The sequence below is a fragment of the Colias croceus genome, chromosome 16, assembly GCF_905220415.1.
Source record: "Colias croceus chromosome 16, ilColCroc2.1".
NCBI lineage: Eukaryota > Metazoa > Arthropoda > Insecta > Lepidoptera > Pieridae > Colias > Colias croceus.
This window is the reverse complement of record NC_059552.1, coordinates 9,881,803-9,898,909: the sequence shown is the minus strand read 5'-3', so window position 1 is coordinate 9,898,909 and position 17,107 is coordinate 9,881,803. Positions and strand designations below refer to the sequence as shown.

The 17,107-nt window shown below is 32.4% G+C and overlaps 1 non-coding gene across 1 annotated transcript; it reads left to right on the top strand.

Moving 5' to 3' along the window:
• Positions 1-12,756: 12,756 nt before the first annotated feature.
• Positions 12,757-12,949, top strand: LOC123698796. The gene has a single exon (XR_006752462.1). It is a non-coding gene; the product is annotated as a U2 spliceosomal RNA (small nuclear RNA).
• Positions 12,950-17,107: the final 4,158 nt, after the last annotated feature.

Below are 17,107 nucleotides of genomic sequence, written 5' to 3'. Positions count from 1 at the left end.
ATGTTAAGAATTTTCTCATAACATAAATTCTCATTATTTCCTTGTCAGTCAGTTAGTACTCTGACTACTTATTTACATTTTAATAACTTGCAACGCAATATAAAATACTTCTATTAAATTATGAAAAGCCTTAAGAATCTTTTGTCCTATTTCTGCGCTATTTTCCTAGAAAACGCTGAATATTTTCCATCTTAACAACTTTCCATGAAATACAATGTTATATCGTTTTTGTATGAAAATGTTGATAACACTACTTGGAACCCGCGGCATCACTCGCTTCAAATCTCTATACATAGGTAGTATAAAACAAAGTCGCAAAGTCGCTTTCTCTGTCCCTATATCCTATGTATGGTTAAATCTGTAAAACTACCTACGAGACGGATTTTGTTGCGTTTTTTTTGTAGATAGAGCTGATTCAAGAGCAAGGTTTAGGTATATAATAGGTTTTAGACAAAGAGGGCGAAGCCGCGGGCGGAAATCTAGTAAAATAATATATACCTATAATAGGTAGATATAGAATACTAGATAATACCAGCTCGCTGGTAGCCGAGTATATCCGATAATATAATCCGATTTGATAAGCTCTTTTGCGTAAAAGAATAACGGACATACATCCATACAAACTATCGCGTATATAATATTAGTAGTAATCCATTTTTAACCATAGCAGTGTATTTAAAAGCGTGTTAAAAACACCAAAAAGCAAGAGCTTATCCAGTTTTCTGTCAAACATGGAAGACGTAGTACTTATACACACAAACACACATACATACATTCACAATTTCTTAGAAATAATGAAAATTGGTAAAAATATATTATATTTTATTATTTATATCTATATTGTCCCGGGAATTGTCCACAGTCATGTCAGATGTTCGTAATATGAGAGGCGCCATCAGCGTCACTTAGCAAAGCAAACAATGTCGTCTATTTCACATAGCTTTGGATACAGATTTTCAAGAAGCTTTGTAGTAACGTTAATATAATCTATCAAAGGCTTACTCAATATTTTAATATTCTTTGCGATTCAACTAGGAAAGAAAACGTCAATCTATACTTAATATTATAAAGCTGAAGGGTTTGTTTGTTTGAACGCGCTAATCTCAGTAATTACTGAACCGATTTGAAAAATTCTTTCAGTGTTGGATAGCCCATAAATCGACGAAGGCTCTAGCGGTCTAGGCTATTTATCATCTCGCTAAGACCAACAGGAGCGGAGCGCCGGGCACAGCTGATGAAAGATAAAATATGTGTCAATATCATGTTTAAATGCATTTGAAAAATTCGATTTAGATCTTCCTTGCTTACTTTCCTGTTTGGTTTTCAATAAATGTTTTTGAAGTGAAATTTCTTTAGGCGCGTTGAGAGTATAATTTCATCATTGTAATACGACGTTATGGAGGAAGGCGACGATTTCGTTGTCTTTGAATCTTGCCAAAGAAGTTTCATTTCTGATACATACGCTTTTTATTGACGCTTAAATACAAAATGGTGCACAATCCTCTCTACATTAATAGAGATACATACACAAACAAATAATTACTGAAAAGACACTAAATAGACATAGTAGACGACATACCTTTTTACAGTAATTAGATAAAATAATTACTCGAAATTTGATATAAATGTTTCATAAGCTGTAAGAGAGTTAATGTCGACATTAAATTTGAGCAAATTTATTTCTAATTAATATAACGTTGTAGAACAATTGTTTACACAACTAATTATTTAGTTTCATGAAATTCAGACTCCATAAACAACAGTACAACAAACAGTTGTTATGTAACTTCTGCTATAAAGCATAACATTTAGTTTAATAAACAATATTATTGAGTCAGGAATCCTGAATTTGTCGAAATTAATAATTTTTTAATAGGATTACTGAAAAAACTTTTTCGAAATAAAGTTATATTACAGCAATTCGATATTTCCACCAAAAACGCTCGAACAAACAACACACAAACTACTTAATTAAAATTATTATACTTATTATTTTTTTATAGTTTTATTATTACTGTTGTGGTATAGTATAGTATCTGTGGTCGGTATAAAAAGTAAAAACATACTAACTACTCGCCCCATCTCCGGCCGCGTACGTCTTTATTATTTTGCAAAATGTTTAACAGATAGGTACACGCACAACTTATATATTAAATTGTCATTTATTTGACTAGTACTACACTGTTTCTTTTTAATTACAAACAGACCGTTCTGTACAGATTCCGTAATTCCAATCTGGGATTATTACAATGTTAAGAAATTAATCGAAATGTACTTACATATTATTATTTTGTTCATTTATTTGGGCCGTAGGCGATGATTCAGCAGGCAAGTAAAGAAAAAAAGTGTGCGTGTACTAGTCTACACACGTAAGAAGTGAAACTTCTGTATGACCTTATTTTTCAAAAAATAATTTACTATGTATGCAACTTTACAGAAATACGTCGAATCACTCGTGGTAGGAATAAGAAAAAGATGGCGCGCAACGGAAAAATGTCCAGCGTAACGAAAAAATCACAGGAAAAAATGTTACACAATTTTTTTTTTCCAACCCCGATAAAGAAGTTTCACTTCAACAATATTCCTTTGATGTCTCTAGTCTCTAGTCTCTACATGTGTATATTACATACAATAATTACGAGTGTCTTTTTGAAGCGATTCCGAGGATTTAGTGTCTTCAGTGTTCTTAAGTGTCTTTTCTTGTGAAATAATAGTTGTTAGTTGTTACAACGTTTTTTAAAAAGTCAAAGAAGATATTTGGTTGCGTAAAATTCGACTGTATTTTCTTTTTTCTTATTTATATTTTAATATTCTTCGTTCTAGTATGATAATTGTAATGATTTAGGATTATTTATATATCTTACTAGCTTTCCGCCTGCGGCCTCACCCGCGTTTACAAAGAAACCGAAGTTACCGTTCCCGTGGGTTTTCTGGGATAAAACCTAGCCTTTGTTACTCAGTGAAGATGCAGCTTTCTAATGGTGAAAGAATTTTTTAAATCGGTCCAGTAGTTTATGCGTGTGTAGTTTTGTGAGTATACATACATACATACATTACAAACCTTTCCTCTTTATAATATTATTAGTAAGTATGAAAAAGAAACAGCATGCAGAAAAGAAAATTTTAATTTCAATTTTCTCTAAACTTTGGTTCGACCGGTAATTTTTCTGCGAAAATCGTTCACACCATGGATATCGTTTTCACAACATTTTTAGAACAAATTTTCACAGGTAATTGATACTGAAGCCTGAGTAAACGCGAAATATTTGCATAGTAACCTTTAATCTCGCTCGTAAGTCCGATCAATAATACTTCGCTTATTGCGTTGAATCCGAAGACTTCACCTTTACCTTTAGTATTTCTAGACTTGTCTTTGATATAAATCATTCTAGATTAAGACAGCTAAATCTAGGCATAGATTGATGTAAAAGTGACCTCTAGTATCTCTTTGTGGGCACAGAGCACATAATAAATTTTTCATCAATTTTCTCATGTGCTATTAGATATACAACTGTTTTTAAATATCGAGATTGAATCTAGGATCTCGACTTAATCGAAGTATCTAGGTTCACTCGTCCTAAAATATTGGGTCTCTTCTAGACGATTACCTATTAAATTTAGTACTAGGTATCCTATTCGAGATTACGACGTTTTCTTTACTCGTAATCGGCATTTACGTATTTTGTATCTTGGTATGTGTAACCACACATTAGTAAATAATTATAAATTTATAAAATTAAAATTATAGTAGTTGCCAAATCAGCAATAATTTCCATCTTTTATCGTATTTTAAAATATATAACAAAACACATCATCACCAGAGCAGAACCCCAATTAAATCTCTCAGCAGAGATAAAAATAAAAGACATATTACTACAATGGTCGGTCCAAATGAAATGTCACAGCAATGAGAGCCGGAATGGGCGGCTTAATTACTTGTTATATGTACTTATATGTTATCTGTGGGTGAAATCGAAAACTTGTGTTTTGTGTGCTATTTATATAGGTCTGAAGATTGTATTGTGGGATAAAAAGTAAAAATAGTAAGTTTAATTCTGGGTTTCATATTGATTGTAAAGCCATGTAGGAAAAGAATTATTAGTTTCGATGACGGTTTTTAAATTGTATATGACTATGTCAACAAAAATATAACTGGGAATAATAATTATCATAGCGCTACTTGATTTAATTTCAATTGCATCCCAAAATCATTTTTAAGTGAAGTAACGCCCTGGTGGGGTAAGAGGCAGATGTATTTTATTCATACATCTGTTTCACTGATCGATTTTCTTTAGGGACAAGTAGGTGATCAGCCTTCTGTGTCTTGCCAAACCGAGACTTTTTTTTCTTGTCTCCATCGGGAATCGAACCCAGCACCCCTCGCTCTACGCTCTACGCGAGTTCTACGCTCTCATGTCAACCACTGTACCAAGGATTTATCAATGCCTTCCCTCCCTCCTCATAACCTTATTTCATCTCTAAAAGTTCAAAGATTCCAGCATCCAAACCAAACTCTAGTTTTATAGGTATATCTATAGGTACCCTGGAAACAGCGTGGCTGCGGTGACAGATTGATAACGTTCATTAATCCGTGTTCAAACTAATTGTACCGATCGAGGCCCTAGCAACTATTGGATACATGAATATATAAAGATATCTATATGTTTTCAGTGAAAGTTCATGAGGATGTGATCAATAAATTTTTCAAACTGAAACCTTTAATTTGTCCAACTAAATCTAGTTGGACAAATCTCAGACCAATCGGTCTAGAAGCCTTTTGAATCGTAAAAATGTAAAAAGAAATGTTTTACCATCAGTTCGGAAAGCAGTATCTACAACTCTACAGAAAAGAGCCGACAAAAAACTTCAGTAATCTTTGCTATACAAGTAGCTGATAGATACTATCATGCCGTTATTTTAAGCTTATTATTTAAACTAGTACTTATACTTACCGATTTGAAAAACAAATCCAATACACATACACTAAAGTACATGAATGTGCCTTACTTTGATAGGAGAGGATAAAAGAAATGAAAATTTTAATGATGCAGCAATTAATCATAATCATAATTATTTATTCACAAGAAAAACAAAATTAAATACATAGTATCGTTTCTTAATTACAAAATACAAAATACAAGGACATTATACTAGCTGTGTCGCCCGGTTTCACCCGCGTGGCTGCGCTCCTGTTGGTCTTAGCGTGATAAATATATTATAATAAATTACTCGTGGATAGCTTTCGTATGGTGAAAGAATTTTTAAAATCGGTCCAGTAGTTTATGAGCCTATTCATTACAATCAAACAAACAAAGTTTTCCTCTTTATAATATTAGTGTAGACATAGAACCTGAGGTTAATAAACCTGAGGTTTATAATATGAACTGCAGGTCTACACAGGCAGCTTGTAAACCTTCCTGATATCGAAACTAAAATTAAACTTAAAGTAGGCTTGTCCTCCTTCATCCATGTATCTCGTAAATAGATAAATCAATAAGGTATTCAATTCATCAGCTCGGTTGTCCCACTGACAGTAGGTTTGCGGGGACAGATTGATGCCGCCATTAATCTATCTGGGTGCTACTGATTTGGAAACGTGGTTAAGGGTACTAAATGTAATGACAGACATAGGTTGAAGGTTTAGAACTTGGTGTAGCGTAGATTTAATTTTGGTTGTTACTTTACAGTAAACTTGAAAGGAATAAAAAGAGATTATTTTAGTCCTTAACACGATGTTACAATCAAGCTTATTGTAGTCACAACAATACTAACTTATTATATAGGTACAAGGTACAATTTATCTGCGCATGTTGTAACATCACCACTGCTCGAACGGTGAAGGAAAACATCGTGAGGAAACCGACATGTCGAAGAATTAAAAAGTTCGACGACATGTGTCATCCGCCAACACGCACTTGGCCAGCGCGGTGGATTATGGCCTGTACCCTCATAGGAGGCCCGTGTCCCAGCAGTGGGAACGTATATGGGCTGATGATGATGATGATGATGAAGTTACAATAAAAATTTTTATAATTGTGACCTAAGATTGTGACAAACAATAATTATAGGACAATAATTATAGAACTCACAAAAGGAAAAGAATACAAACCAAATCAAGACAATTCTTTGAAACATTTACGTATTCTATGACAGTTGTCGTGAAAAATATCAATACAATTAGTTTTCAATTGTTACATATGAATGATTAGTAAAAAGAATTATTGCTTTTATTGAGTGAGATATAATTACTAATAATTGTTGGAAAATCGTCACTTTAATATACAAATAAATAAAATACAAATTAATATAAAAAGACAACTTAATATTATAGCAATAAAGAAAGAAGCACGTATATCGCTTTTATCCAGACTCAGCAGCTTACATAAATTTCCAAAAAAATACGCAAATTATAATTTGAAATAGGCTCATACATTACATTTATTTACTTCTTATCACTCTACAAATTAGGTATCCATCCTATACATATAAATGAAGACATTAAATATTTACGGCTAAAATCTGAGCCGCCTCCTACGTGTTCCGTCGTATCCCTCTGTCATCACAAATGACAGGTAGGGTTCGGGACGAAATTTATATGCGCCATTTATTTGTGTCCCTTCTAATCATGCAATGTGATCTATGTAAACTTTATATTTATAACACAGCTTATATTATGCTTTCATGATCTTTTTACTATGTTTGTGAATTAGCCAAGTCTTTATGTGAGTTTTTAGTCGCTGAAAATATGAATAGCAGTCCGCTGTCTGTTTTTCTTTTTATATGAGTATGTAGTTTATAATTGAGACTGTAGTATTTTCTAGGGTTTGATTTTGCGCGAGTATTATACATTTCGAAATTAAAGACTTGTTACGGATTTTAAACGCGATTTATTCATTATATTATTTTCCCGACGTTTCGAACATTTTACAGCGAGCGAACTTTACTTTTTTCTAGAGAGATGTCTCCCCGTGACCACGTTTAAAATCCGTTAAAAAGTCTTTAATTTCGAAATTGAGACTGTATTTTGTTTTGCAGGCATACTCTAACTTATCGATCATTATTCTTTCAGCGATAAGGCGTGGACAGAAAGAAACCTTTCCCAAATATATTTTGAATGGCATGTGTATGCAAATGAATATGTCCTGGGCCCTGGCAGGGTTTCGCTGCGTGGAATATTTTGTTATCATTGACACCTAAAACATTCCTGTAGGCTGTAACAGCTTATGAACAGTATTTTTAAACACATTTCTTCCCTACATAAAGTCTTCTCTGCTGTTAGAATTACCTAGTATCCAGCTATAACCGAAATGCAGCCAAGAAACCTATAATTCCTTCTACAACGTGGTTTCTGAATAAGTACCAAGAAGGTGATCTAATAAGGAACGCTATGGACGCGTTGGCATCGTGCCGCGCCAGCCAGTCTGGTCATCCTGACGACGCTTATGTAATGGTAATCTATATGTGATTATGTATTAATAAATATATGAAGTGGAATTCAAAGTGTTCATGGTTTTCAGGCTACTTGCCTTCTATTCACGTTACAATCAATCTTTAATTTTTAAGGAACATTAGGTTATCTACAATGTGCATAACAGTGGAAAATTTTCGCCCTTTAAAATAAAAAATTAACACACACACTGAATATTATGTAACACATCATGTGTATAGAGTAACTCTTCTCTAGTTTTCTTTCTGTACATATGTAAATATTCATAGTAGGTACCTATTTTATATTTATTTATATTTAGTATAACAATTAGGTGACGTAATAAACTTTCTTCATTCTTTCATACATCGGTTACTAAACACCAAAACAATCATCATTCCATCTCAAACATCCACATCTGTCCTCTTACAAGTGGAATTATTTATCAATTGCACTATTTACTATTCCGTTCGTATAAATCGTAACTCGATAACCGATAATACGGCCCATCGCTCGCCGGTCACGTTCCTCCCCACTCCCACTCCCCCCACAGACTCCTGTAATGGAAGGCAAACAGTGACAAACACGAACACCTAGGTGAGGCGTAATTAAAACCTACGCTCTGGATTTGCTAGCTGCAAATTTCATTAGTTTCTGTTTTGGTTAGGAAATTTCCGATACGTTATTGTATATAGTACCTACATAGTGTCTTCTTGCGTGATGTTTTGCTACTCTATAATTTTTCAGATTATATATCACAGGCCACAATATTAATCAGAATGTTTCTTTATTTCAATCTAATATATAAGCTTTATTTCATTTTAGTCCTGTTAAACTCGTTCAAATATTTCGCTTATTTTCATTAAATTAGCAATAACTAGCAAGTATATATTATTGTAAATGGTTACACTCGACACCAGCGAGCTATTTTTTTTTCAAAATGTCTGTTTGTGTGATCAGACTAACCTCTGAAACAGAGATATAACTGGAATAGCGATATCTATTCCTTTTGATAGCTTAATAACTCAGGAGTCTTATTAATAATTCAATCAAACACAAATTTAATAAAAGAAACACTACAAGTCGTCACATAAATTATATTAGCGAGTTCGCAGGCCACTAATTATGATCACAAAGCATCTAATAACCCAAATCGTGTTGGAAATAGCTCTTTGTACTCTTTATTGAGTCGTTGCGTGTTCTACTCGGATGGCGGGTGTGGCCACGAAACCAGCTGTTTCAGACGATGTACTAATAATAATTAAGCTGAAGCTATCTATTTAAGTAATTATAATTTATTATTATTTTAAAACCATCCCAAAATACATAGAGATTTGACTCACATAATAATAATATTATGTCACACATAATAATATTATGTCATACACACATAAGACATAATATTATTATTATGGACTATTTTCAGGTACAACCTTTGTTAAGTAGTAACTTATTCCTATTATTTAATTTATGGAAATCCCATTTTCGGAGATTGATGAAGTAGAAATATTTTAATTTAATATTGTAAGGTAATAATTAAATATTAAATTAATCAAAATGAAATGGTGATAGCGATCGTATATACATTTACCTTATTATTACCTACCAGGGAGACAATTAGATTATTTCCCATTATAATATATTAAGTTTTGACTTTTAAGAAAAATAATTATAAAATGAAAATTTTGCTACTACTACTACTATTCGGTTACAGTTTATAACTATAATAAATCTATTCGAAACCGAAAAGTATTGAAAAGTATGTGAATTCACTTAGCGTACAAAACCTCTCATTTCGTAGCCGTACAATCGTCGATCTAGCGAAGCCGTGAACTCTGCCCTTATTTGTGAAACAGTTCTGCCATTCCTTGCGCCAAACTGACTGGCACATTATTTACGTAATATATTTCACGGTATTCTATTTAGGTGTATTTGTGTAATAATAAGCAATAGAGGTAAATAAGGAAGTATAAAAAGGGTAGAGACAGGTGACATTTAGTTACCTTAGTTCCAACTCTTTTCCAAAAGAGAAAATTTTTCTCTATCTTTCCTTACTCAAAAAAAAAGCTCAAAAATATTACAAAGAGGAAAACTTTGTTTGTTTGTTTGTTTGATTTATTGTAATGAATAGGCTCATACTCACTACTGGACCGATTTTGATGAATTTGATCTTCAGACCCTGAAAAAGAACATAGGCTACCTTTTATTGCGAAATATGTACCACGGTCGAAGCCGGGGCGGACCACTAGTAAATTATACACTAAAACCTTACTCTTGAATCACTCTATCTATTAAAAAAAACCGCATCAAAATCTGTTGCGTAGTTTTAAAGATTTAAGCATACAAAGGGACATAGGGACATAGGGACAGAGAAAGCGACTTTGTTATTTATTATGTAGTGATAATTTAGTATGTAAAGGTAACAGACCGATCAACGAACATTCGTATTATAAAATACGTCACCCTGTTAGGAAATTGTTTATTCATTAGTAATAACATTATTTACTTAAATTATATTTAGGTTACAGCCGCCAGTCCACCATATTCGCTGAAACCGTTCAAAATGTCGGGCATGATGAATTTATAACGAATTAATGTATAAATAGCACTTGTAAACCGCTGAAAGGTCTCTGATTTCAATATTATTTTGTTATTCTAATTATAATATAATAAATTCAAGAAGTTTTCTAAATACCGAATGAAAACGTAAAGAGCTTTCTGTGACATTGGGTCTAATCGCCCCGGGACCTTATTTTAAAAGCTTTTAACGTGTTTCGTACTTTAATTGGATCAGGAGTTATTTTAACAATGTTTTATTTATGTCGATAAAAGTATCTCACGCATACTTACCACCTTTTATCATAATACTAGCTGAGCTTCGCGGTTTTACGCTCAGTGCTCCGCTCCTATTGGTCGTAGCGTAATGATATATAGCCTATCTCCTCAACAAATGGGCTATCTAACACCAAAAGAATTTTTCAAATCGGACCAGTAGTTCCTGAGATTAGCGTGTTCAAACAAACAAACAAACTCTTCAGCTTTATAATATTATTAGTATAGATTTCTCCTAAATTTTTATTACTTTGTTTGTAATGAATTAACGTAAATTAAATTCCTGACCAACTTAAAGAATTCTAAACCACTTTTAATAAAACTTTTGCTATATTTCCACATCGATAACTACTTAAATAGTAGCCTGGCAGAGATCACTGCTTAGTGATAAGGCCGCCAATTGTACTACATCTTTCTAGTACCATATATTTTCTTTTTATTGTTTCTTGTTATTTAATGGTTATATTACAATAAATATGTGCAATGAAATAAATACATTACAAGCACTTCTCCAAACGCTTCACATTATGATGCGTGCAATCCCCTATATTTCATTCGAACAAAACCATAAAAACTAAATCCCAAACTTTTATTGGCCGTCATGGTACCGGTGATATTCGCCATAAAACGAGTATTGATCCTCCTTTCGGCAGTTATCAAGCGATTAATAAATAAGGACACCTTCCCACGGTTGAATTAACCTCAATACTGTATCGATTTTACTTATTTTTAAGGTCAGACAGTTGTGTTGGGAAATAGGTGTTACTAATCCATACTAATATTATAAATGCGAAAGTAACTCTGTCTGTCTGTCTGTCTGTTACTCAATCACGCCTTAACTACTGAACCAATTTGCACGAAATTTTGTATAGAGATATTTTGATACCCGAGAAAGGACATAGGATAGGTTTTATCCCGGAAATCCCACGGGAACGGAAACTATGCGGGTTTTTCTTTGACTGCGCGGGCGATGCCGTGGGTGGAAAGCTAGTTTATACTATACAAGCCTTGAAATCTGGCTCTGCTTGGGATGAAGTAAGATAAAAGATATAAAACTGATGAAAAAAAATTATAGCACTTTTGTAAACGATCGTAGAGCTTCAGTTCCTTTTAAAAACTATTATTTTATTTTTAAAGATTACATTAAAGATGAATTCCATTCCTATTCTAAACATCAATGAAATCAATTTAATAACTTATATCTAATGGGACGAATCAATAAAAATCTGGTCATCAAAACGAATTAATTCATTATATTAACAGCATTTTAAAGCTTAAACAATCCACAAAATAGGTAAAAGACAGCACCTAATAAGACCTGCGGACTGCGGTACTAGTATATGTACCTATAATAATAATTCATTTTATGTTCATTAAAAGTCGAAATAAGATATAATGAATATATAAGAAAAAATATATAATATATATAATTAATTTATACTTATAAAGATTTAAGATATCCTAACAGTTCTTTTATTATATGAAACCAAAAGTGGAAATTCACTACAGCTTACAGACTCAACCTCTCTTTTATGTTTTCATTAAATTTTAATATATTCCGCCCTCGAAGATGGCAGAAAGGTGAGCTAAGTTTTAATGGCTTCCACAACAATGTCTGTATTCTCGGTAACTCGAGCTTCTCTTTACATTAAATCGAGATTATATTCAAAACTTATAGAAGAATATTTTAAAGGAAATAACGTAAGTCCGAGAACTGAGACTTATTGAAGATCTATCTATACTTCTTTACTAATATTATAAAAAAAAAAAAAAAAAAAAAATTATTAGCAACTTCAAATATAATCATTACAATATTGCTCTGCCTTCTGAACTAGGTAATTACCTGTATCTCAGAAGGCAGTGCCTTCCCTTACAAATTCCATATAACATTATATTTGGCAAGTAAAAAAGTTAAAGTTTGAAAGAAGAGTTTGTGTTTGTTTCAACGCGTTACACGCAGGACTTACTGGTCCGATTTGAAACATCCTTTCGGCGTTAGATAGACCATTTATCAATGAAGGCTATAGGCTATTATTACGCTTAGACCAGCAGGAGTGGAGCACTGCGGGTAAAACCGCAGGGCACAGCTAGTTTTCTTTATGTAATTTACAAAGCTCCGTGTTTAATTGTAAAAATAATCTATAGATAAAGCGGAATTCTTAATCTAAATTATACCGTGCGGAGTCATGATTTCTAACCGGTTTCTGTGGCATTACTTTTTAAACATATCCTTGAATATTCCTAATAAATAATTATTATTAGAATAAGTAGGAAGCTTAGTTTTATACAAGGTACAAGTAGTACGGTAGTTTTAATCATAAATACGCTAGATGGCGCCATAGGCGAAACCATATGACATGTACTTATGGTACTTACCACAAGCTACTCACATATTATGCATCCGACAGATGTCACCACTGTTTATCAGACACTTTTTAGCACTCGCTTTAGTTATTTTTTTTCCGAATCGTAAATAATCTCGATTGCTCCGGTACATTATCGCTTCTCGGCCTTTTGGCTAAGATCAAAGTGTAGTATCTGTTCTTTTCAGCTTAATATCTGAAAGTTCCCGCACAGCGGGACCAGTATATTAAACTGATTTTTGTAAACAGACGGGATGTTCGGGGCTCGCTCCACTCCCGTCACGGGTCGGCCCGGCATTGCAGTGCCGCCGGGATCGGCCCACATAATTAATTATTGCTAGATGATACATAGTAATCAAAGTAGAGCAGTGGTGGCTCCACGGTGGCTCAGTGGTGAGACCTCGGACTTCGAATCGATAAGTCCGGGGTTCGAGACCAGACGAGCGCGCAGGAAATAAATTGATTTTTCAATTTATCTGCGCATGTTGTAACATCACCACTGCTCGAACGGTGAAGGAAAACATCGTGAGGAAACCGACATGTCGAAGAATTAAAAAGTTCGACGACATGTGTCATCCGCCAACACACACTTGGCCAGCGTGGTGGATTATGGCCTGTACCCTCATAGGAGGCCCGTGTCCCAGCAGTGGGAACGTATATGGGCTGATGATGGTGATGATGATGATGAAACTAAGTATAAGTGAATAAACAAACACATATTTGGATTCTTCTGACCCTATATCCTATTGTTTGCATATTTTGATGATGTAGCCCGATTTATTGAATAAATTAAAATTAAAATTATTTTAAATATCAAATTAAAATTAATAGGTAGTCACTAGACTAATAAGGGGTTTTTAATTCGACTGTATTTTAATAAATAAAAAATAAAATTAATAAATAAGTACCTAATAATAATACCTATAGCCTTCTTCGATAAATGGGCTATCCCACACCGAAATATTTTTTTCAAATTGGACCCGTAGTTCTTGAGATTAGCGCGTTCAAACAAACAAACTCTTCAGCTTTATAATATTAGTAAAGATATAAAAAAATATAATGATAACAAACGAATGAAAAGCAAGCTATATTAAGATAAGTTTTTCATCTATATGAAGCAGCAAAAGTGAAGAAATTGTTTGAAATTACAGCCATTTTACTGCTTAATAACTTACAAGGAGAAAAAATAATATGCTCTACTTTGAAAAGAAAACAAATTAATCCAGAATATTTTTAATATAGAGAGGCAATAAGTCCGCGAGGCTGAAATCAAGTTTTAGTTCGTATTTGTATTAGCTATCGTCGCAATAATTTTATTTGTATGTATTCTATAATTTTCTTTAGATAATGTAAATAACCAACTTGAAATGGAGTTTATAATAATTAAAACTTGCGATGCAAATAAACTTATTCTATTTTATAACAATCTTAATTCACATAAATCTATAATATAAAAATGAATCGCAAAATGTGTTGGTAAGCGCATAACTCGAGAACAACTGATGAACTGAACCGATTTCGTTAATTCTTTTTTTATTACATTTCTTGAAGTACGAGGATGGTTCTTATGGAGAGAAAACGTAAAAATGTACCACGGGCGAAGCCGGGGCGGACCGCTAGTTCTATAATAAAATCTTGTATATTTGTTACTCAAAAACATAAAATCGCCATAAATATATACTTAACCTGTAAGTTAATCCGAGTGCTATATATCTAGTATCTGGGTCTTCTACTTGGCAATAAATAGAATTTATCTCCCAACATCTAGTACAAGGCTTTAAAAGCAATACGAGTTCAAATAAAGTGGGAGTTTGTCAAGAAATGTTCTGTTGGATCTGATGTCGATATGTGCTTGCCAAGAATAAGGTTATGTTGGATATTGTTTTAACCGACTTTAGAAATGAATTATCATATCCTAGGGGCTAGATATAGGTATACCAGGTGGCAGATGCACGAATTACTAATTAATTATGTTAAGGAATAAATTTGTAAAATAAAAAATAAGATCATCTTTGCCACAGATAGGTAATTTAATAACAAAAAATCTCTTAGTAGTTACAATTGTGTTTACTGAAATACGTACGAAACAGTATAACAAAGATCTATACTCCAAAATCTAAAGACCTATCATACTATTGAAAGAATAACAAATGGTAACGTTAGTATTTAATAAATAAAAACAACAACTTCCGTATAATTTTGTAATCGAAACACCCAAACATATTATATTCAATAGTTTCATTTCAGCGTAGAGATAGCATCAAAATAAAGCAAAAACATCACTGAAAAAGCGTACCCATTTCTAGTTTTGACGGTCATCATTGCAAATAGCATTCCACCAAAATCTACATAAAGTTTGCAACTAAAATATTGCCTTGGCACGTTGCCAAATGCAACTACTACGAGGTGTCTATTTCTTCTTAACTCTGTGTAACTTACACTTGAAAGGACATCTTTTTGACTTTTTACTTGACTTTACTAAATAAAGTGTTATACGTAGTATAATAATGTGTATTTATTTAATTTTTTTTTTTTCGTTTAAGCCGGTATTTGTAAGACTGTCTAGATAGTATTATAAGCTAATGAATTAAAATGAAATATAGAACTATTAACCCCATTTTTATTTCAGAATTAATTCGCCCAGCTATTCTGCGAAACGAGTCATTAAAAACAATGTGAACTATACTTGCCGTAATGTTCTGAATAAATTGTAGAACCAAGATCATAAAGCTGCAACTTTTAAATCTGAAAATTATTATTGGACTCGCGCCAAATAACCTAAACCAGAAGGCGACAATATCTTCAACAATTGTTCAACAATAAATAGAGGTTATTTTATATTTTATTTTGACAAGAAATATATTGTCTGTGACAAGCCACGGGACAAAATTTTATTCTACTTTTAGTCCCAATAGATTTGTATTCTGACTTAGCTTGCGTAAAAGAATATTGTATTATTTAGTTTAGATTTAAAATGAAATCGTAATGTTATTGAGTTCTACCTCTATTAACGTTTTTAATAAAAAAATTAAATGCCTAAATTTTTTATTTAACCAATAATAAGAGATAATTCTACTTTTATTCTTTAGGAACGCACGCACGCACTTTGCAAAACTAACCAAATAATATTAATATTGATAACGTATTAAAGACCAAATTTCAGAGAATAAATTAAAATTCTGTGTTTCTCTTCAGAAATGTTTTGTTTGCATAAATGTTAATGAATAAACAGAAAATTATTAAACTTTTCGGACCACTAACAAAATAAAATACATCATATAGATGAATGGACTTATCTATTAAATAATAACATGAATAACTGGCTTGTGGTTTTATATTTGCACGAAACTAACCTAGTAAATTAAATATATTCGGTTTTGAGAACAGTAAATACTGACAGTTTGTTAATTACATCCATCATTACTGAATATCAATACGTATGAGTTATTTCAAAATTACTTGTATTTTTCAATAGTTAATCGTATTAAACATGTAATATCTAGTTTAAAACTACAAATACAATGTAGCTAACTGGTCGACTTATAAAATAAATTTAATTTATTTTATTCGTGTAAGTCGACCTATAAAATACAAAAAAATATATATTTTTCATTTATATTAGTTGGAACAGTGTTTCTATTAGAATATATTAGAGATATTTCGGTATTATAAAAATAAAAGAAGAAAACATTTTCAAGAAGTGACTCGTATTTTATTTATGTGTGTATGTACGAGTTAGTCTGTGTGTGTATAATCATAAACGATAACACGAATAGATCACAGTCTCTTACTTGTTTAAGAGTGTTTCTCTAAGTATAGCCATGATGATAAATTAAAATGATGATTTTACATTTACAAGTCGATTTGTCGTACAGATTTGTCGATTATTATTATATTGTTTCATTGCAACATGTTAAGAAAGACGCATGTAGGAGAGGTTAGAGAGAATAGGTCAAGTAAAACTTGAGCAACATTGAAACGAAAGTACCTACATAAACCTATACACCTAATTCTAACTGAGAATAAAACTCCACTTACATACATTGGATAATAAACAAAATTACATAATTCACTTATTAAAATGACAATTACATTAATTTTTACACGAAAAAGCCGTTAAACGAATAGCCAATTATGCATTTTACACAGTTTTCCTAGAAAATTGAAAGCTGACACTCCGTGAAGGTATTTGATATGGGGCCAATAAAGTTTTATTAGTGCCGGCCGAGCGGCGCCTTTGTCAGGTCGTTGACATTGTGTGGAATTGTCGCTTTAAAACCTTTTTGGTAGATTTGGTAGTTTTCAGGCGTTAGTAATTGGCAGCTTTGTCTCCTTTAGTAGCGCAAAATACGGAGAGGCCCTGATTTTTGATCTCAATAATCACGTTTGTTTTTTTAAACTAAGTATCTAATTTTATCTTCTATTTTACATAATATTTGACCAATCAGTATTTTGAATTTCTGACTACTACATTGTATACTGATAA